Here is a 21,188-nt window from a genome sequence, read left to right as displayed (position 1 = left end):
TCATTTCTGATATATAAGAGTGCGTGAAAGCCGAACTTCACATCGCTTGTTAGGAACACCAACTTTCTTTCAGTAGCAAACTACACTAAATTCATATATATGTTGAGGTACTAGCTCCAACTCGGTTTAACAGTGAAAACTGCAGGAAATTCAAACAGGCACTGGGAAACAGACTGAGGAACCAGTGTAAAATTTCTCCTGCATCCTTTTCCATTTGTGCTAGATGAACGAATGTCTCTCCACATGCTCAGTTCTGAGAGATAATTGTGTGTGAAAGCCTTCCTTTACTAGCTTGATGGGAATACAAAGTTTCTTTTCAGTTGCAAACTCCACTCCATATATATATATGGGGAGGTACAAGCTCCAAATCGGTTTTATAGTGAAAACTGCAGGAACTTCAAAACGGCACTAGGAAACAGACTGAGAAACCAGAATAAAAGTTTCTACTGCAACCCGTTCCTTTAGTGCTAGATGAACGGACGTCTATACACAGGCTCAGTTCTGAGAGATAAGTGTGTATTTAATCCGTCCTTAACCTAGCTTTTTGGGAACGCAAAGTTTCTTTTCAATTGCAAACTAGACACCAAACATATATATGGGGAGGTACTAGCACCAACTCGGTTTTACTGTGAATACTGCAGGGACATCAATCCGCCACTAGGAAACACACTGAGAAACCACACTAAAAGTTTCTCTTGCAACCGTTCCAATTGTGCTGGATGAAAGAAAGTCTCTCCAAATGCTCAGTTCTGAGAGATAAGTGTGTGTGAAAGCCGTTCTTCACCTAGCTTGTTGGGAACACAAAGTTTCTTTTAATTTGCAAAATACACTCCATACATATATATGGGGAGGTACTAGCTCCAACTCGGTTTTTCAGTGAAAACTGCAGGAACTTTAAACCGACACTAGGAAACAGACTGAGAAACCACAGAAAAGTTTTCCCTGCAAACCATTCCCTTTGTGCTAGATGAATGAACGTCTCTACACATGCTCAGTTATGATATATAAGTGTGTGTGAAAGAAGTTTTCACCTAGCTTGTTAGGAACACCAAGTTTCTTTCCAGAAGCAAACTACACTAAATTCATAATTATGTTGAGGTACTCGCTCCAACTTGGTTTTACAGTGAAAACTGCAGGAAATTCAAACAGGCACTGGGAAACAGACTGAGAAACCAGAGTCAAATTTTATCTTGCAAACCGTTCCATTTTTGCTACATGAACGAACCTCTCTCAAAATGCATAGATCTGAGAATTTATTGTGTGTTAAAGCCTTAATTCACCTTGCTTGTTAGGAAAACAAACTTCCTTTTAAGTTGCAAACAACACTGCATACATATAAATTGGGAGGTACTAGTTTCAACTCGGTTTTACAGTGAAAATTGCAGGAAATTCAAACCGGCACTAGGAAAGAGACTGAGAAACGAGAATAAAAGTTTCTACTGCAACAAGTTCCCATAGGTCTAGATGAACGAAAGTCTGTCCACATGATCAGTTCTGAGAGATAAGAGTGTGTGAAAGCCGTCCTTCAATAGGTTCTTGGGAACACAAAGATATTCTCAGCTGCAAACTACACACCATACATATATATGGGGAGGTACTTGGTCCAAATCGGTTTTACAGTGATAACTGCAGGAACTTCAAACCGGCACAAGGAAACAGACTGAGAAACCACAGTAAAAGTTTCCCCTTCATGCGTTCCCTTTCTGCTAGATGAATGAACGTCTCTCCACATAATCAGTTCTGTTATATAAGTGTGTGTGAAATCCGACCTTCACAAAGATTGTTAGGAACACCAAGTTTCTTTTCAGTAGCAAACTACAGTGAATTCATATATAAGTTGAGGTACAAACTCCAACTCGGTTTTACAGTGAAAACTGCAGGAACTTCAAACCGGCACTGGGAAACAGACTGAGAAACCAGAGTAAAATTTCTCCTGCAAACTTTTCCATTTGCAATAGATGAACGAACGTCTCTCCACATGCTCAGTTCTGAGAGATAAATGTGTGTGAAAGCCGTCCTTCACTAGCTTCTTGTAAACATAAAGTTTCTTTTAAGTTGCAAAATACACTCCATAGATATATATGTGCTTGTACTAGCTCCAACTCGGTTTTAAAGTGAAAACTGCAAGAACTTCAAACCGCCACTAGGAAAAAGTCTGAGAAACCACAGTAAAATTTTACCTGCAACTAGATCCTTTTGTGCTGGATGAAAGAACGTCTCTACACATGCTCAGTTCTGATATATAAGTGTGTTTGAAAGCCGTACTTCAACTAGCTTGTTTGGAACACCAAGGTTCTTTCAGTAGCAAACTACACTAAATTCATTTATATGTTGTGGTACTAGCTCCAACTCGGTTTTACAGTGAAAACTGCAGGAACTTCAAACCGTAACTAGGAAACAGACTGAGAAACCACAATAAAATTTTCTCCAGTAAACCGTTCCATTTGTGCTGCATGAACGAAAGTCTCTCCACATGTTCAGTTCTGAGAGATATGTGTGTGTGAAAGCCGTCCTTCACCTAGCTTCTTGGGTATACAATGTTTCTTTTCAGTTGCAAATTACAATCAATACATATATATGGGAAGGTACAATCTCCAACACTGTTTTACACTGAAAAATGAAGGAACTTCAAACCGGGACTAGGAAACAGACTGAGAAACCACAGTAAATATTTCCACTGCAAACATTTCCCTTTGCGCTAGATGAATGAACGTCTCTCCACATGCTCATTTCTGATATATAAGAGTGCGTGAAAGCCGAACTTCACATCGCTTGTTAGGAACACCAACTTTCTTTCAGTAGCAAACTACACTAAATTCATATATATGTTGAGGTACTAGCTCCAACTCGGTTTAACAGTGAAAACTGCAGGAAATTCAAACAGGCACTGGGAAACAGACTGAGGAACCAGTGTAAAATTTCTCCTGCATCCTTTTCCATTTGTGCTAGATGAACGAATGTCTCTCCACATGCTCAGTTCTGAGAGATAATTGTGTGTGAAAGCCTTCCTTTACTAGCTTGATGGGAATACAAAGTTTCTTTTCAGTTGCAAACTCCACTCCATATATATATATGGGGAGGTACAAGCTCCAAATCGGTTTTATAGTGAAAACTGCAGGAACTTCAAAACGGCACTAGGAAACAGACTGAGAAACCAGAATAAAAGTTTCTACTGCAACCCGTTCCTTTAGTGCTAGATGAACGGACGTCTATACACAGGCTCAGTTCTGAGAGATAAGTGTGTATTTAATCCGTCCTTAACCTAGCTTTTTGGGAACGCAAAGTTTCTTTTCAATTGCAAACTAGACACCAAACATATATATGGGGAGGTACTAGCTCCAACACGTTGTTTCAGTGAAAACTGCAGGAACTTCTAACCGACACTAGGAAACAGACTGAGAAACCAGAGTCAAATTTTATCTTGCAAACCGTTCCATTTTTGCTAGATGAACGAACTTCTCTCAAGATGCAAAGATCTGAGGATTAAGTGTGTGTGAAAGCCGTAATTCACCATGCTTGTTGGGATCACATACTTCCTTTTAAGTTGCAAACTACACTCCTTAAATATATATGGGGAGGTACTAGCACCAACTCGGTTTTACTGTGAATACTGCAGGGACATCAATCCGCCACTAGGAAACACACTGAGAAACCACACTAAAAGTTTCTCTTGCAACCGTTCCAATTGTGCTGGATGAAAGTACGTCTCTCCACATGCTCAGTTCTGAGAGATAAGTTTGTGTGAAAGCCGTTCTTCACCTAGCTTGTTGGGAACACAAAGTTTCTTTTAATTTGCAAAATACACTCCATACATATATATGGGGAGGTACTAGCTCCAACTCGGTTTTTCAGTGAAAACTGCAGGAACTTTAAACCGACACTAGGAAACAGACTGAGAAACCACAGAAAAGTTTTCCCTGCAAACCATTCCCTTTGTGCTAGATGAATGAACGTCTCTACACATGCTCAGTTATGATATATAAGTGTGTGTGAAAGAAGTTTTCACCTAGCTTGTTAGGAACACCAAGTTTCTTTCCAGAAGCAAACTACACTAAATTCATAATTATGTTGAGGTACTCGCTCCAACTTGGTTTTACAGTGAAAACTGCAGGAAATTCAAACAGGCACTGGGAAACAGACTGAGAAACCACAATAAAAGTTTCCCCTTCATGCATTCCCTTTCTGCTAGATGAATGAACGTCTCTCCACATAATCAGTTCTGATATATAAGTGTGTGTGAAAGCCGTCCTTCACAAAGATTGTTAGGAACACCAAGTTTCTTTTCAGTAGCAAACTACACTAAATTCATATATATGTTGAGGTACTATCTCTAACTCGGTTTTACAGTGAAAACTGCAGGAACTTCAAACCTGCACTGGGAAACACACTGAGAAACCAGAGTAAAATTTCTCCTGCAACCTTTTCCAATTCTAATAGATGAACGAACGTCTCTCCACATGCTCAGTTCTGAGAGATAAATGTGTGTGAAAGCCGTCCTTCACTAGCTTCTTGTGAACATAAAGTTTCTTTTAAGTTGCAAAATACACTCCATAGATATATATGTGCTGGTACAAGCTCCAACTCGTTTTTAAAGTGAAAACTGCAGGAACTTCAAACCGCCACTAGGAAAAATTCTGAGAAAGCACAGTAAAATTTTCCCTGCAACTAGATCCTTATATGCTGGGTGAAAGAACGTCTCTACACATGCTCAGTCCTGATATATATGTGTGTTTGAAAGCCGTCCTTCAACTAGCTTGTTAGGAACACCAAGGTTCTTTTCAGTAGCATACTACAGTAAATATATATATATGTTGCGGTACTAGCTCCAACTCGGTTTTACAGTGAAAAATGCAGGAACTTCAAACCGGCACTTGGAAAAGGGCTGAGATACCACAATAATATTTTCTCCTGCAACCCGTTCCATTTGTGCTGGATGAACGAACGTCTTTCCACATGTTCATTTCTGAAAGATATGTGTGTGTGAAAGCCGTTCTTCACCTAGCTTGTTGGGAACACAAAGTTTCTTTTCAGTTGCAAACTACACTCCATACATATATATGGGGAGGTAATAGCTCCAAATCTGTTTTACAGTGAAAAGTGCAGGAAGTATAAACAAGCACTGGGAAACAGACTGAGAAAGCAGAGTGAAATTTCTCCTGCAAAGTTTTCCATTTGTGCTAGGTGAATGAACATCACTCAAAATGAAAGATCTGTGAATTTAGTGTGTGTTAAAGCCTTAATTCACCTTGCTTGTTAGGAAACCAAACTTCCTTTTAAGTTGCAAAAGACACTCCATACTTATAAATGGGGAGGTTCTAGCTCCAACTCGGTTTTTCAGTGAAAACTGCAGGAATTTCAAACCGGCACTTGGAAACAGACTGAGATACCACAATAATATTTTCTCCTGCAACCCGTTCCATTTGTGCTGGATGAACGAACGTCTCTCAAGATGCAAAAATCTGAGAATTTAGTGTGTGAGAAAGCCGTACTTCACCTAGCTTGTTGGGAACACAAACTTCTTTTTAAGTTGCAAACTACACTCCATAAAATTATATGGGGAGTTACTAGCTCCAACTCGATTTTACAGTGAAAACTGCAGGAACTTCAAACCGCCACTAGAAAACAGACTGAGAAACCACAGAAAAAGTTTCTCCTGCAACCTTTTCCATTTGTGCTAGACGAACGAATGTTTCTCCACATGCTCATTTGTGAGAGATGAGTGTGTGTGAAAGCCGTCCTTCACTAGCTTCTTGGGAACACAAATTTTCTTTTAATTTTCAAACTATAGTCCATACATATATATGGGAAGATACCTGCTCCAACTCGGTTTTACAGTGCAAACTGCAGGAACTTCAAACCGCCACTAGGAAAAGTCTGAGAAACCACAGTAAAATTTTCCCTGCAACTAGATCCTTATATGCTGGATGAAAGAACTTCTCTACACATGCTCAGTCCTGATATATATGTGTGTTTGAAAGGCGTCTTCAACTAGCTTGTTAGGAACACCAAGATTCTTTTCAGTAGCAAATTACTGTAAATAAATATATATGTTGCGTTACTAGCTCCAACTCGGTTTTACAGTGAAAAATGCAGGAACTTCAAACCGGCACTTGGAAAAAGGCTGAGATACCACAATAATATTTTCTCCTGCAACCCGTTCCATTTGTGCTGGATGAACGAACGTCTTTCCACATGTTCATTTCTGAAAGATAAGTGTGTGTGAAAGCCGTTCTTCACCTAGCTTGTTGGGAACACAAAGTTACTTTTCAGTTGCAAACTACACTCCATACATATATATGGGGAGGTAATAGCTCCAAATCTGTTTTACAGTGAAAAGTGCAGGAACTATAAACAAGCACTGGGAAACAGACTGAGAAATCAGAGTAAAATTTCTCCTGCAAATTTTTCCATTTGTGCTAGGTGAACGAACGTCTCTCAAGATGAAAAATCTGAGAATTTAGTGTGGGTTAAAGCCTTAATTCACCTTGCTTGTTAGGAAACCAAACTTCCTTTTAAGTTGCAAACTACACTCCATACAATTATATGGGGAGTTACTAGCTCCAACTCGATTTTACAGTGAAAACTGCAGGAACTTCAAACCGCCACTTGGAATCAGACTGAGAAACCACACAAAAAGTTTCTCCTGCAAACTTTTCCATTTGTGCTAGATGAACGAACGTCTCTCCACATGCTCATGTGTGAGAGTTGAGTGTGTGTGAAAGCCGTCCTTCACTAGCTTCTTGGGAACACAAAGTTTCTTTTCATTTTCAAACTACAATCCATACATATATATGGGAAGATACCAGCTCCACTCGGTTTTACAGTGAAATCTGCAGGAACTTCAAACCGCCACTTGGAATCAGACTGAGAAACCACACAAAAAGTTTCTCCTGCAAACTTTTCCATTTGTGCTAGATGAACGAACGTCTCTCCACATGCTCATGTGTGAGAGTTGAGTGTGTGTGAAAGCCGTCCTTCACTAGCTTCTTGGGAACACAAAGTTTCTTTTCATTTTCAAACTACAATCCATACATATATATGGGAAGATACCAGCTCCACTCGGTTTTACAGTGAAAACTGCAGGAATTTCAAACCAGCACTAAGAAACAGACTGAGAAACCGCAGTAAATCTTTCCCCTGCAACTCGTTCCACTTGTGCTAGATGAGCGATAGTCAATCCACATGCTCAGTTATGAGAGATAAGTGTGTGTGAAAGCCGTCCTTCACCTAGCTTCTTGGGAAAACAAAGTTACTTTTCATGTGCCAACTACACTCCATACATATATATGGGGAGGTACGAGTTTCCAACTCGATTTTACAGTGAAAACTGCAGGAAATTCAAACAGGCACTGGGAAACAGACTGAGAAACCAGTGAAAAATTTCTCCTGCAAACTTTTCCACTTGTGCTAGATGAACGAATGTCTCTCCAATGCTCAGTTCTGAGAGATAAATGTGTGTGAAAGCCGTCCTTCACTAGCTTCTTGTAAACATAAAATTTCTTTAAAGTTGCAAAATACACTCCATAGATATATATGTGCTTGTACTAGCTCCAACTCGGTTTTAAAGTGAAAACTGCAAGAACTTCAAACCGCCACTAGGAAAAAGTCTGAGAAACCACAGTAAAATTTTACCTGCAACTAGATCATTTTGTGCTGGATGAAAGAACGTCTCTACACATGCTCAGTTCTGATATATAAGTGTGTTTGAAAGCCGTCCTTCAACTAGCTTGTTAGGAACACCAAGGTTCTTTCAGTAGCAAACTACACTAAATTCATATATATGTTGTGGTACTAGCTCCAACTCGGTTTTACAGTGAAAACTGCAGGAACTTCAAACCGTAACTAGGAAACAGACTGAGAAACCACAATAAAATTTTCTCCAGTAAACCGTTCCATTTGTGCTGCATGAACGAAAGTCTCTCCACATGTTCAGTTCTGAGAGATATGTGTGTGTGAAACCCGTCCTTCACCTAGCTTCTTGGGTATACAATGATTCTTTTCAGTTGCAAATTACAATCAATACATATATATGGGAAGGTACTATCTCCAACACTGTTTTACACTGAAAAATGAAGGAACTTCAAACCGGGACTAGGAAACAGACTGAGAAACCACAGTAAATGTTTCCACTGCAAACATTTCCCTTTGCTCTAGATGAATGAACGTCTCTCCACATGCTCATTTCTGATATATAAGAGTGCGTGAAAGCCGAACTTCACATCGCTTGTTAGGAACACCAACTTTCTTTCAGTAGCAAACTACACTAAATTCATATATATGTTGAGGTACTAGCTCCAACTCGGTTTAACAGTGAAAACTGCAGGAAATTCAAACAGGCACTGGGAAACAGACTGAGGAACCAGTGTAAAATTTCTCCTGCATCCTTTTCCATTTGTGCTAGATGAACGAATGTCTCTCCACATGCTCAGTTCTGAGAGATAAGTGTGTGTGAAAGCCTTCCTTTACTAGCTTGATGGGAATACAAAGTTTCTTTTCAGTTGCAAACTCCACTCCATATATATATATGGGGAGGTACAAGCTCCAAATCGGTTTTACAGTGAAAACTGCAGGAACTTCAAAACGGCACTAGGAAACAGACTGAGAAACCAGAATAAAAGTTTCTACTGCAACCCGTTCCTTTAGTGCTAGATGAACGGACGTCTATACACAGGCTCAGTTCTGAGAGATAAGTGTGTATTTAATCCGTCCTTAACCTAGCTTTTTGGGAACACAAAGTTTCTTTCCAATTGCAAACTAGACACCAAACATATATATGGGGAGGTACAAGCTCCAACTCGTTGTTTCAGTGAAAACTGCAGGAACTTCTAACCGACACTAGGAAACAGACTGAGAAACCAGAGTCAAATTTTATCTTGCAAACCGTTCCATTTTTGCTAGATGAACGAACTTCTCTCAAGATGCAAAGATCTGAGGATTAAGTGTGTGTGAAAGCCGTAATTCACCATGCTTGTTGGGATCACATACTTCCTTTTAAGTTGCAAACTACACTCCTTAAATATATATGGGGAGGTACTAGCACCAACTCGGTTTTACTGTGAATACTGCAGGGACATCAATCCGCCACTAGGAAACACACTGAGAAACCACACTAAAAGTTTCTCTTGCAACCGTTCCAATTGTGCTGGATGAAAGTACGTCTCTCCACATGCTCAGTTCTGAGAGATAAGTTTGTGTGAAAGCCGTTCTTCACCTAGCTTGTTGGGAACACAAAGTTTCTTTTAATTTGCAAAATACACTCCATACATATATATGGGGAGGTACTAGCTCCAACTCGGTTTTTCAGTGAAAACTGCAGGAACTTTAAACCGACACTAGGAAACAGACTGAGAAACCACAGAAAAGTTTTCGCTGCAAACCATTCCCTTTGTGCTAGATGAATGAACGTCTCTACACATGCTCAGTTATGATATATAAGTGTGTGTGAAAGAAGTTTTCACCTAGCTTGTTAGGAACACCAAGTTTTTTCCAGAAGCAAACTACACTAAATTCATAATTATGTTGAGATACTCGCTCCAACTTGGTTTTACAGTGAAAACTGCAGGAAATTCAAACAGGCACTGGGAAACAGACTGAGAAACCACAATAAAAGTTTCCCCTTCATGCATTCCCTTTCTGCTAGATGAATGAACGTCTCTCCACATAATCAGTTCTGATATATAAGTGTGTGTGAAAGCCGTCCTTCACAAAGATTGTTAGGAACACCAAGTTTCTTTTCAGTAGCAAACTACACTAAATTCATATATATGTTGAGGTACTATCTCCAACTCGGTTTTACAGTGAAAACTGCAGGAACTTCAAACCTGCACTGGGAAACACACTGAGAAACCAGAGTAAAATTTCTCCTGCAACCTTTTCCAATTCTAATAGATGAATGAACGTCTCTCCACATGCTCAGTTCTGAGAGATAAATGTGTGTGAAAGCCGTCCTTCACTAGCTTCTTGTGAACATAAAGTTTCTTTAAGTTGCAAAATACACTCCATAGATATATATGTGCTGGTACAAGCTCCAACTCGTTTTTAAAGTGAAAACTGCAGGAACTTCAAACCGGCACTAGGAAAAATTCTGAGAAAGCACAGTAAAATTTTCCCTGCAACTAGATCCTTATATGCTGGGTGAAAGAACGTCTCTACACATGCTCAGTCCTGATATATATGTGTGTTTGAAAGCCGTCCTTCAACTAGCATGTTAGGAACACCAAGGTTCTTTTCAGTAGCAAACTACAGTAAATATATATATATGTTGCGGTACTAGCTCCAACTCGGTTTTACAGTGAAAAATGCAGGAACTTCAAACCGGCACTTGGAAAAAGACTGAGATACCACAATAATATTTTCTCCTGCAACCTGTTCCATTTGTGCTGGATGAACGAACGTCTTTCCACATGTTCATTTCTGAAAGATATGTGTGTGTGAAAGCCGTTCTTCACCTAGCTTGTTGGGAACACAAAGTTTCTTTTCAGTTGCAAACTGCACTCCATACATATATATGGGGAGGTAATAGCTCCAAATCTGTTTTACAGTGAAAAGTGCAGGAACTATAAACAAGCACTGGGAAACAGACTGAGAAAGCAGAGTGAAATTTCTCCTGCAAAGTTTTCCATTTGTGCTAGGTGAACGAACATCACTCAAGATGAAAGATCTGAGAATTTAGTGTGTGTTAAAGCCTTAATTCACCTTGCTTGTTAGGAAACCAAACTTCCTTTTAAGTTGCAAAAGACACTCCATACTTATAAATGGGGAGGTTCTAGCTCCAACTCGGTTTTTCAGTGAAAACTGCAGGAACTTCAAACCGGCACTTGGAAACAGACTGAGATACCACAATAATATTTTCTCCTGCAACCCGTTCCATTTGTGCTGGATGAACGAACGTTTCTCAAGATGCAAAAATCTGAGAATTTAGTGTGTGAGAAAGCCGTACTTCACCTAGCTTGTTGGGAACACAAACTTCTTTTTAAGTTGCAAACTACACTCCATAAAATTATATGGGGAGTTACAAGCTCCAACTCGATTTTACAGTGAAAACTGCAGGAACTTCAAACCGCCACTAGAAAACAGACTGAGAAACCACAGAAAAAGTTTCTCCTGCAAACTTTTCCATTTGTGCTAGACGAACGAACCTTTCTCCACATGCTCATTTGTGAGAGATGAGTGTGTGTGAAAGCCGTCCTTCACTAGCTTCTTGGGAACACAAATTTTCTTTTCATTTTCAAACTACAGTCCATACATATATATGGGAAGATACCTGCTCCAACACGGTTTTACAGTGCAAACTGCAGGAACTTCAAACCGCCACTAGGATAAGTCTGAGAAACCACAGTAAAATTTTCCCTGCAACTAGATCCATATATGCTGGATGAAAGAACGTATCTACACATGCTCAGTCCTGATATATATGTGTGTTTGAAAGGCGTCTTCAACTAGCTTGTTAGGAACACCAAGATTCTTTTCAGTAGCAAACTACAGTAAATAAATATATATGTTGCGGTACTAGCTCCAACTCGGTTTTACAGTGAAAACTGCAGGAACTTCAAACCGGCACTTGGAAAAAGGCTGAGATACCACAATAATATTTTCTCCTGCAACCCGTTCCATTTGTGCTGGATGAACGAACGTCTTTCCACATGTTCATTTCTGAAAGATAAGTGTGTGTGAAAGCCGTTCTTCACCTAGCTTGTTGGGAACACAAAGTTTCTTTTCAGTTGCAAACTGCACTCCATACATATATATGGGGAGGTAATAGCTCCAAATCTGTTTTACAGTGAAAAGTGCAGGAACTATAAACAAGCACTGGGAAACAGACTGAGAAAGCAGAGTAAAATTTCTCCTGCAAATTTTTCCATTTATGCTAGGTGAATGAACGTCTCTCAAGATGAAAGATCTGAGAATTTAGTGTGTGTTAAAGCCTTAATTCACATTGCTTGTTAGGAAACCAAACTTCCTTTTAAGTTGCAAACTACACTCCATAAAATTATATGGGGAGTTACTAGCTCCAACTCGATTTTACAGTGAAAACTGCAGGAACTTCAAACCGCCACTAGGAATCAGACTGAGAAACCACACAAAAAGTTTCTCCTGCAAACTTTTCCATTTGTGCTTGATGAACGAACGTCTCTCCCCATGCTCATGTGTGAGAGTTGAGTGTGTGTTGAAGCCGTCCTTCACTAGCTTCTTGGGAACACAAAGTTTCTTTTCATTTTCAAACTACAATCCATACATATATATGGGAAGATACCTGCTCCAACTCGGTTTTACAGTGAAAACTGCAGGAAATTCAAATCAGCACTAAGAAACAGACTGAGAAACCACAGTAAATCTTTCCCCTGCAACTCGTTCCACTTGTGCTAGATGAGCGATAGTCAATCCACATGCTCAGTTCTGAGAGATAAGTGTGTGTGAAAGCCGTCCTTCACCTAGCTTCTTAGGAACACAAAGTTACTTTTCATGTGCCAACTACACTCCATACATATATATGGGGAGGTACGAGCTCCAACTCGATTTTACAGTGAAAACTGCAGGAAATTCAAACAGGCACTGGGAAACAGACTGAGAAACCAGTGATAAATTTCTCCTGCAAATTTTTCCACTTGTGCTAGATGAACGAATGTCTCTCCACATGCTCAGTTCTGAGAGATAAGTTTGTGTGAAAGTCTTACTTTACGTCTTGATGGGAATACAAAGTTTCTTTTCAGTTGCAGACTCCACTTCATATTTATATATGGGGAGGTACGAGCTCCAACTCGGTTTTACAGTGAAAACTGCAGGAACTTCAAACCGGCACTAGGAAAAAGACTGAGAAACCAGAATAAAAGTTTCTACTGCAACCCGTTCCATTTGTGCTACATGAACGAAAGTCTCTCCACATGCTCAGTTCTGAGAGAAAAGTGTGTATTAAAACCGTTCTTAACCTAGCTTTTTGGGAACGCAAAGTTTCTTTTCAATTGCAAACTAAACACCAAACTTATATACGGGAAGGTACAAGCTCCAAATCGTTTTTTCAGTGAAAATTGCAGGAACTTCAATCCGACACTAGGAAACAGACTGAGAAACCAGAGTCAAATTTTATCTTGAAAACCGTTCCATTTTTGCTAGATGAACGAACCTCTCTCAAGATGCAAAGATCTGAGAATTTAGTGTGTATTAAAGCCTTCATTCACCTTGCTTTTTAGGAAAACAAACTTCCTTTTAAGTTGCAAACTACACTCCATACATATAAATGGGGAGGTACAAGCTCCAACTCGGTTTTACAGTGAAAACTGCAGGAACTTCAAACCTTAACTAGGAAACAGACTGAGAAACCACAATAAAATTTTCTCCTGTAACACGTTCCTTTTGTGCTGGATGAACGAACATTTCTCCACATGCTCAGTTCTGAGAGATAAGTGTGTGTGAATGCCGTATCACCTAGCTTGTTGGGAACACAAATTTCTTTTCAGTTGGAAACTACACTCCATACATATATATGGGGAGGTAATAGCTCCAAATCGATTTTACAGTGAAAACTGCAGGAATATCAAACCGGCAGTAAGAAACAGACTGAGATACCAGAATAAAAGTTGCTCCTGCAACCCATTCCATTTGTGCTGGATGAACGAACGCCTCTCCACATGCTCAGTTCTGAGAGATTAGTGTGTGTGAGAGCCGTCTTTCTCCTACCTTCTTAGGAACACCAAGTTTCTTTTCTGTAGCCAACTACACTGAATTCATATATATGTTGAAGTACTAGCTCCAACTCGGTTTTACAGTGAAAACTGCACGAAATTCAAACCGGCACTAGGAAACAGACAGAACCCAGAATAAAAGTTTCTACTGCAACCCGTTCCTTTAGTGCTAGATGAACGAACATCTCTCCACATGCTCATTTCTGAGAGATAAGTGTGTGTGAAATCCGTCCTTCACCTAGCAGTTTGGGAACACAAATTTTCTTTTCAGTTGCAAACTACACACCATACATATATATGGGGAGTTACTAGCTCCAACTCTTTTTTACAGTGAAAACTGCAGGAACTTCAAACCGGCACTGGGAAAGAGACTGAGAAATCAGAGTAAAATTTCTTCTGCAACCTTTACCATTTGTGCTAGATGAACGAACGTCTCACAACATGCTCAGTTCTGAGAGATAAGAGTGTGTTTAATCCGTCTTTAACCTAGCTTTTTGGGACACACACAGTTTCTTTTAAGTTGCAAATTACAAACCATACATATATATGGGTAGGTACTAGCTCCAACACGGTTTTACAGTGAAAACTGCAGGAAATTCAAACCGGCACTAGGAAACAGACTGAGAAACCAGAGTCAAAGTTATCTTGCAAACCATTCCATTTGTGCTGGATGAACGAACGTCTCTCAAGATGCAAAATCTGAGAATTTAGTGTGTGTGAAAGCCGTAATTCACCTAGCTTGTTGGGAACACAAACTTCCTTTTAAGTTGCAAACTACACTCCATACAATTATATGGGGAGTTACTAGCTCCAACTCGGTTTTACAGTGAAAACTGCAGGAACATCAAACCGGCAGTAAGAAACAGACTGAGATACCAGAATAAGAGTTGCTCCTGCAACCCGTTCCTTTAGTGCTAGATGAACGAACATCTCTCCACATGCTCAGTTCTGAGACATAAGTGTGTGTGAAAGCCGTCCTTCACCAAGCTTTTTGGGGAAAACAAAGTTTCTTTTCAGTTCCCAACTACACTCCCGCTATATATGGTGAGGTACTATCTCCAACTAGGTTTTACACTGAAAAATGCAGGAACATCAAACCGGGACTAGGAAACAGACTGAGAAACCACAGTAAATGTTTCCACTTCAAACAGTTCCCTTTACGCTAGATGAATGAACGTCTCTACACATGCTCAGTTCTGATATAAAAGAGTGCTTGAAAGCCGAACTTCACATCGCTTGTTAGGAACACCAATATTCTTTCAGTAGCAAACTACACTAAATTCATATATATGTTGATGTACGATCTCCAACTCGGTTTCACAGTGAAAAATGAAGGAACTTCTAACCGGCACTGGGAAAGAGACTGAGAAACCAGAGTAAAATTTCTTCTGCAACCTTTACCATTTGTGCTAGATGAACGAATGTCTCACCACATGCTCAGTTCTGAGAGTTAAGTGTGTGTTGAATCCGTCCTTCACCTAGCATTTTCGGAACACACAGTTTCTTTAAAGTTGCAAATTACAAAACAAACATATATATGGGTAGGTACTAGCTCCAACACGGTTTTACAGTGAAAACTGCAGGAAATTCAAACCGGCACTAGGAAACAGACTGAGAAACCAGAGTCAAAGTTATCTTGCAAACCATTCCATTTGTGCTGGATGAACGAACGTCTCTCAAGATGCAAAATCTGAGAATTTAGTGTGTGTGAAAGCCGTAATTCACCTAGCTTGTTGGGAACACAAACTTCCTTTTAAGTTGCAAACTACACTCCATACAATTATATGGGGAGTTACTAGCTCCAACTCGGTTTTACAGTGAAAACTGCAGGAACATCAAACCGGCAGTAAGAAACAGACTGAGATACCAGAATAAGAGTTGCTCCTGCAACCCGTTCCTTTAGTGCTAGATGAACGAACATCTCTCCACATGCTCAGTTCTGAGACATAAGTGTGTGTGAAAGCCGTCCTTCACCAAGCTTTTTGGGAAAACAAAGTTTCTTTTCAGTTCCCAACTACACTCCTCGCATATATATGGTGAGGTACTATCTCCAACTAGGTTTTACACTGAAAAATGCAGGAACATCAAACCGGGACTAGGAAACAGACTGAGAAACCACAGTAAATGTTTCCACTTCAAACAGTTTCCCTTTACGCTAGATGAATGAACGTCTCTACCACATGCTCAGTTCTGATATAAAAGAGTGCTTGAAAGCCGAACTTCACATCGCTTGTTAGGAACACCAATATTCTTTCAGTAGCAAACTACACTAAATTCATATATATGTTGATGTACGATCTCCAACTCGGTTTCACAGTGAAAAATGAAGGAACTTCTAACCGGCACTGGGAAAGAGACTGAGAAAACCAGAGTAAAATTTCTTCTGCAACCTTTACCATTTGTGCTAGATGAACGAATGTCTCACCACATGCTCAGTTCTGAGAGTTAAGTGTGTGTTGAATCCGTCCTTCACCTAGCATTTTCGGAACACACAGTTTCTTTAAAGTTGCAAATTACAAAACAAACATATATATGGGTAGGTACTAGCTCCAACACGGTTTTACAGTGAAAACTGCAGGAAATTCAAACCGGCACTAGGAAACAGACTGAGAAATTAGAGTCAAAGTTATCTTGCAACCATTCCATTTGTGCTGGATGAACGAACGTCTCTCAAGAGGCAAAATCTGAGAATTTAGTGTGTGTGAAGCCGGAATTCACCTAGCTTGTTGGGAACACAAACTTCCCTTTTAAGTTGCAAACTACACTCCATACAATTATATGGGGAGTTACTAGCTCCAACTTCGGTTTTACAGTGAAAACTGCAGGAACTTCAAACTGCCACTAGGAAACATACTGAGAAACCACACAAAAAGTTTCTCCTGCAAAACGTTCCATTTGTGCTGGATGAAAGAACGTCTCCCCAAATGCTCAGTTTCTGGGAGATAATTGTGTGTGAATGCCGTACTTCACCTAGCTTGTTAGGAAAACCAAGGTTCTTTCAGTAGCAAACTACACTAAATTCATATATATGTTGAGGTATAGCTCCAACTCGGTTTTACATTGAAAAATGTAGGAACTTCAAACCGGCACTGGGAAACAGACTGAGAAACCGGAGTAAAATTTCTCCTGCAATCTTTTCCATTTGTGATAGATGAACGAACGTCTCCCAACATGCTCAGTTCTGAGAGATAAGGGTGTGTGAAAGCCGTTCTTCACTAGCTTGTTGGGAACACAAAGTTTCTTTTAAGTTGCAAAATACACTACATATATATGGGGAGGTACTAGCTCCAACTCGGTTTTTCAGTGAAAACTGCAGGAACTTTAAACCCACAATAGGAAACAGACAGAAACAACAGAAAAGTTTTCCCTGCAATCCATTCCTTTGTGCTAGATGAATGAACGTCTCTACACATGCTCAGTTATGATATATAAGTGTGTGTGTGAAAGCCGTCTTTCACCTAATTGTTAGGAACACCAAGTTTCTTTTCAGAAGCAAACTACACAAATTCATAATTATGTTGAGGTACTCGCTCCAACTTGGTTTTACAGTGAAAACTGCAGGAAATTCAAACAGGCACTGGGAAAAAGACTGAGAAACCACACTAAAAGATGCTCCTGCAAACCGTTCCATTTCTGCTGGATGAAAGAACGTCTCTCCACATGCTCAGTTCTGAGAGATAAATTTGTGTGAAAGCCGTCCTTCACCTAGCTTGTTGGGAACACAAAATTTCTTTTCAGTTGCAAACTACACGTACATTTATATGGTGGGGTACTAGCTCCAAATCGATTTAACAGTGAAAACTGCATTAACTTCAAACCGGTACTAGGAATCAGACTGAGAACCACAGTTAAATTTCCCCTGCAGCGTTCCCTTTGTGCTAGATGAATGAACCTCTCTCTACATACTAATTTCTGATATAAGTTTGTGTGAAAGCCGACCTTCACCTAGCTTTTTAGGAATACCAAGGTACTATTCAGTAGCAAACTACACTAAATTCATATATACGTTGAAATTCTAGCTCCAACTCGGTTTACAGTGAAAACTGCAGGAACTTCAAACCGGCAGTAGGAAATAGACTGAGAAAAGGATTCATAGTTTATCTAGCAAACCGTTCCATTTTTGCTAGATGAACGAACGTCTCTCAAGATGCAAAGATCTGAGGATGAAGTGTGTGTGAAAGCCATAATTCACCATGCTTTTTGGGATCACATACTTCCTTTTAAGTTGCAAATTACACTCCTTAAATATATGGGGAGGTACTAGCTCCAACTCCGTTTTACTGTGAAAACTGCAGGGACATCAATCCGCCACTAGGAAACACACTGAGAAACCACACTAAAAGTTTCCCTTGCAACCATTCCATTTGTGCTAGATGAACGAACGTCTCTCCAAATGCTCAGTTCTGAGAGATTTGTGTGTGTGAAAGCCGAACATCACCTAGCTTGTTGGGAACACAAAATTTCTTTTCAGTTGCAACCTACACTCCATACATATATATGGGGAGGTACAAGCTCCAAAACGATTTCACAGTTTAAACTGCAGGAACTTCAAACCGACACTAGGAAACAGACTGAGAAACCACAGTAAAAGTTTCCCTGCACCAAGATCCCTTTGTGCCAGATGAATGAACGTCTCTACACATGCTCAGTTATGATATATAAGTGTGTGTGAAAGCCGACTTTCACGTAACTTGTTAGGAACACCAAGTTACTTTTCAGAAGCAAACTACACTAAATTCATAATTATGTTGAGGTACTCGCTCCAACTTGGTTTTACAGTGAAAACTGCAGGAAATTCAAACAAGCACTGGGAAACAGACTGAGAAATCAGAGTCAAATTTTAACTTGCAAACCGTTCCATTTTTGCTACATGAACGAACCTCTCTCAACATGCACAGATCTGAGAATTTAGTGTGTGTTAAAGCCTTAATTCACCTTGCTTGTTAGGAAAACAAACTTCCTTTTAAGTTGCAAACACACTGCATACATTAAATTGGGAGGTACTAGCTCCAACTCGGTTTTACAGTGAAAACTGCAGGAACTTCAAACCGGCACTAGGAAAGAGACTGAGAAACGAGAATAAAAGTTTCTACTGCAACCTGTTCCCATAGTGCTAGATGAACGAAACGTCTCTCCACATGCTCAGTTCTGAGAGATAAGAGTGTGTGAAAGCCGTCCTTCACTAGCTTCTTCGGAACACAAAGATTTTCTCAGTTGCAAACTACACACCATACATATATATGGGGAGGTACTTGGTCCAACTCGGTTTTACAGTGAAAATTAAAGGAACTTCAAACCGGCACAAGGAAACAGACAGAGAAACCAGAGTAAAATTTCTCCTGCAACCTTTTCCATTTGTGATAGATGAACAAACGTCTCCCAACATGCTCAGTTCTGAGAGATAAGAGTGTGTGAAAGCCGTCCTTCACTAGCTTCTTGGGAACACAAAGATTTTCTGAGTTGCAAACTACACACCATATATATATGGGGAGGTACTTGGTCCACCTCTGTTTTACAGTGAAAACTGCAGGAAATTCAAACCGGCACTAGGAAACAGACTGAGAAACCAGAGACAAATTTATCTTGCAAACCATTCCAATTGTGCCAAATGGACAAAAGTCTCTCAAGATGCAAAGATCTGAGAATATAGTGTGTGTGAAAGCCGTAATTCACCTAGCTTGCTGGGAACACAAACTTCCTTTTAAGTTGCAAACTACACTCCATACAAATATGTGGGTAGGTACTAGCTCCAACTCGATTTTACAGTGTAAACTGCAGGAACTTCAAACCGCCACTAGGAAACAGACTGAGAAACCACACTAAAAGTTTCTCCTGCAAACCGATCCATTTGTGCTGGATGAAAGAACGTCTCTCCACATGCTCAGTCCTGAGAGATAATTGTGTGTGAAAGCCGTCCTTCACCTGGCTTGTTGGGAACACAAAATTTCTTTTCAGTTGCAAACTAAACTGCATACATTATATTGGTGGGGTACTAGCTCCAAATCTATTTTACAGTGAAAACTGCAGGAACTTCAAAACGGCACTACGAAACAGACTGAGAAACCACAGTAAAATTTCCCCTGCAAGCGTTCCCTTTGTGCTAGATGAATGAAATTCTCCCTACATACTCATTTCTGATATATAAGTTTGTGTGAAAGCCGACCTTCACCTAGCTTTTTAGGAACACCAAGGTTCTTTTCAGTAGCAAACTACACTAAATTCATATTTATGTTGAAGTACTAGCTCCAACTCGGTTTTACAGTGAAAACTGCAGGAACTTCAAACCGGCAGTAGGAAACAGACTGAGAAACCAGATTCATAGTTTATCTAGCAAACCGTTCCATTTTTGCTAGATGAACGAACTTCTCTCAAGATGCAAAGATCTGAGGATTAAGTGTGTGTGAAAGCCGTAATTCACCAAGCTTGTTGGGATCACATACTTCCTTTAAATTGCAAACAACACTCCATAAATATATATGGGGAGGTACAAGCTCCAACTCGGTTTTACTGTGAAAACGGCAGGGACTTCATTCGGCCACTAGGAAACACACTGCGAAACCACACTAAAAGTTTCTCTTGCAACCGTTTCAATTGTGCTGGATGAAAGAAAGTCTCACCACATGCTCAGTTCTGAGAGATAAGTGTGTGTGAAAGCCGTCCTTCACCTAGCTTGTTGGGAACACAAAGTTTCTTTTAATTTGCAAAATACACTCCATACATATATATGGGGAGGTACTAGCTCCAACTCGGTTTTTCAGTGAAAACTGCAGGAACTTTAAACCCACACTAGGAAACAGACTGAGAAACCACAGAAAAGTTTTCCCTGCAAACCATTCCCTTTGTGCTAGATGAATGAACGTCTCTACACATGCTCAGTTATGATATATAAGTGTGTGTGAAAGAAGACTTTCACATAGCTTGTTAGGAACACCAAGTTTCTTTTCAGAAGCAAACTACACTAAATTCATAATTATGTTGAGGTACTCGCTCCAACTTGGTTTTACTTTGAAAACTGCAGGAAATTCAAACAGGCACTGGGAAACAGACTGAGAAAGCAAAGTCAAATTTTATCTTGCAAACCGTTCCATTTTTGCTACATGAATGAACCTCTCTCAAAATACACAGATCTGAGAATGTATTGTGTGTTAAAGCCTTAATTCAACTTGCTTGTTAGGAAAACAAACTTCCTTTTAAGTTGCAAACAACACTGCATACATATAAATTGGGAGGTACTAGCTCCAAGTCGGTTTTACAGTGAAAATTGCAGGAACTTCAAACCGGCACTAGGATAGAGACTGAGAAACGAGAATAAAAGTTTCTACTGTAACATGTTCCCATAGTGCTAGATGAATGAACGTCTCTCCACATACTCAGTTCTGAGAGATAAGAGTGTGTGAAAGACGTCCTTCACTAGCTTCTTGGGAACACAAAGATTTTCTCAGCTGCAAACTACACACCATACATATATATGGGGAGGTACTTGGTCCAACTCGGTTTTACAGTGATAAC

Source organism: Camelus ferus, chromosome 36 (genome assembly GCF_009834535.1).
Source record: "Camelus ferus isolate YT-003-E chromosome 36, BCGSAC_Cfer_1.0, whole genome shotgun sequence".
Taxonomy (NCBI): Eukaryota; Metazoa; Chordata; class Mammalia; order Artiodactyla; family Camelidae; genus Camelus; species Camelus ferus.
Note: the sequence above shows the minus strand (reverse complement) of the source record.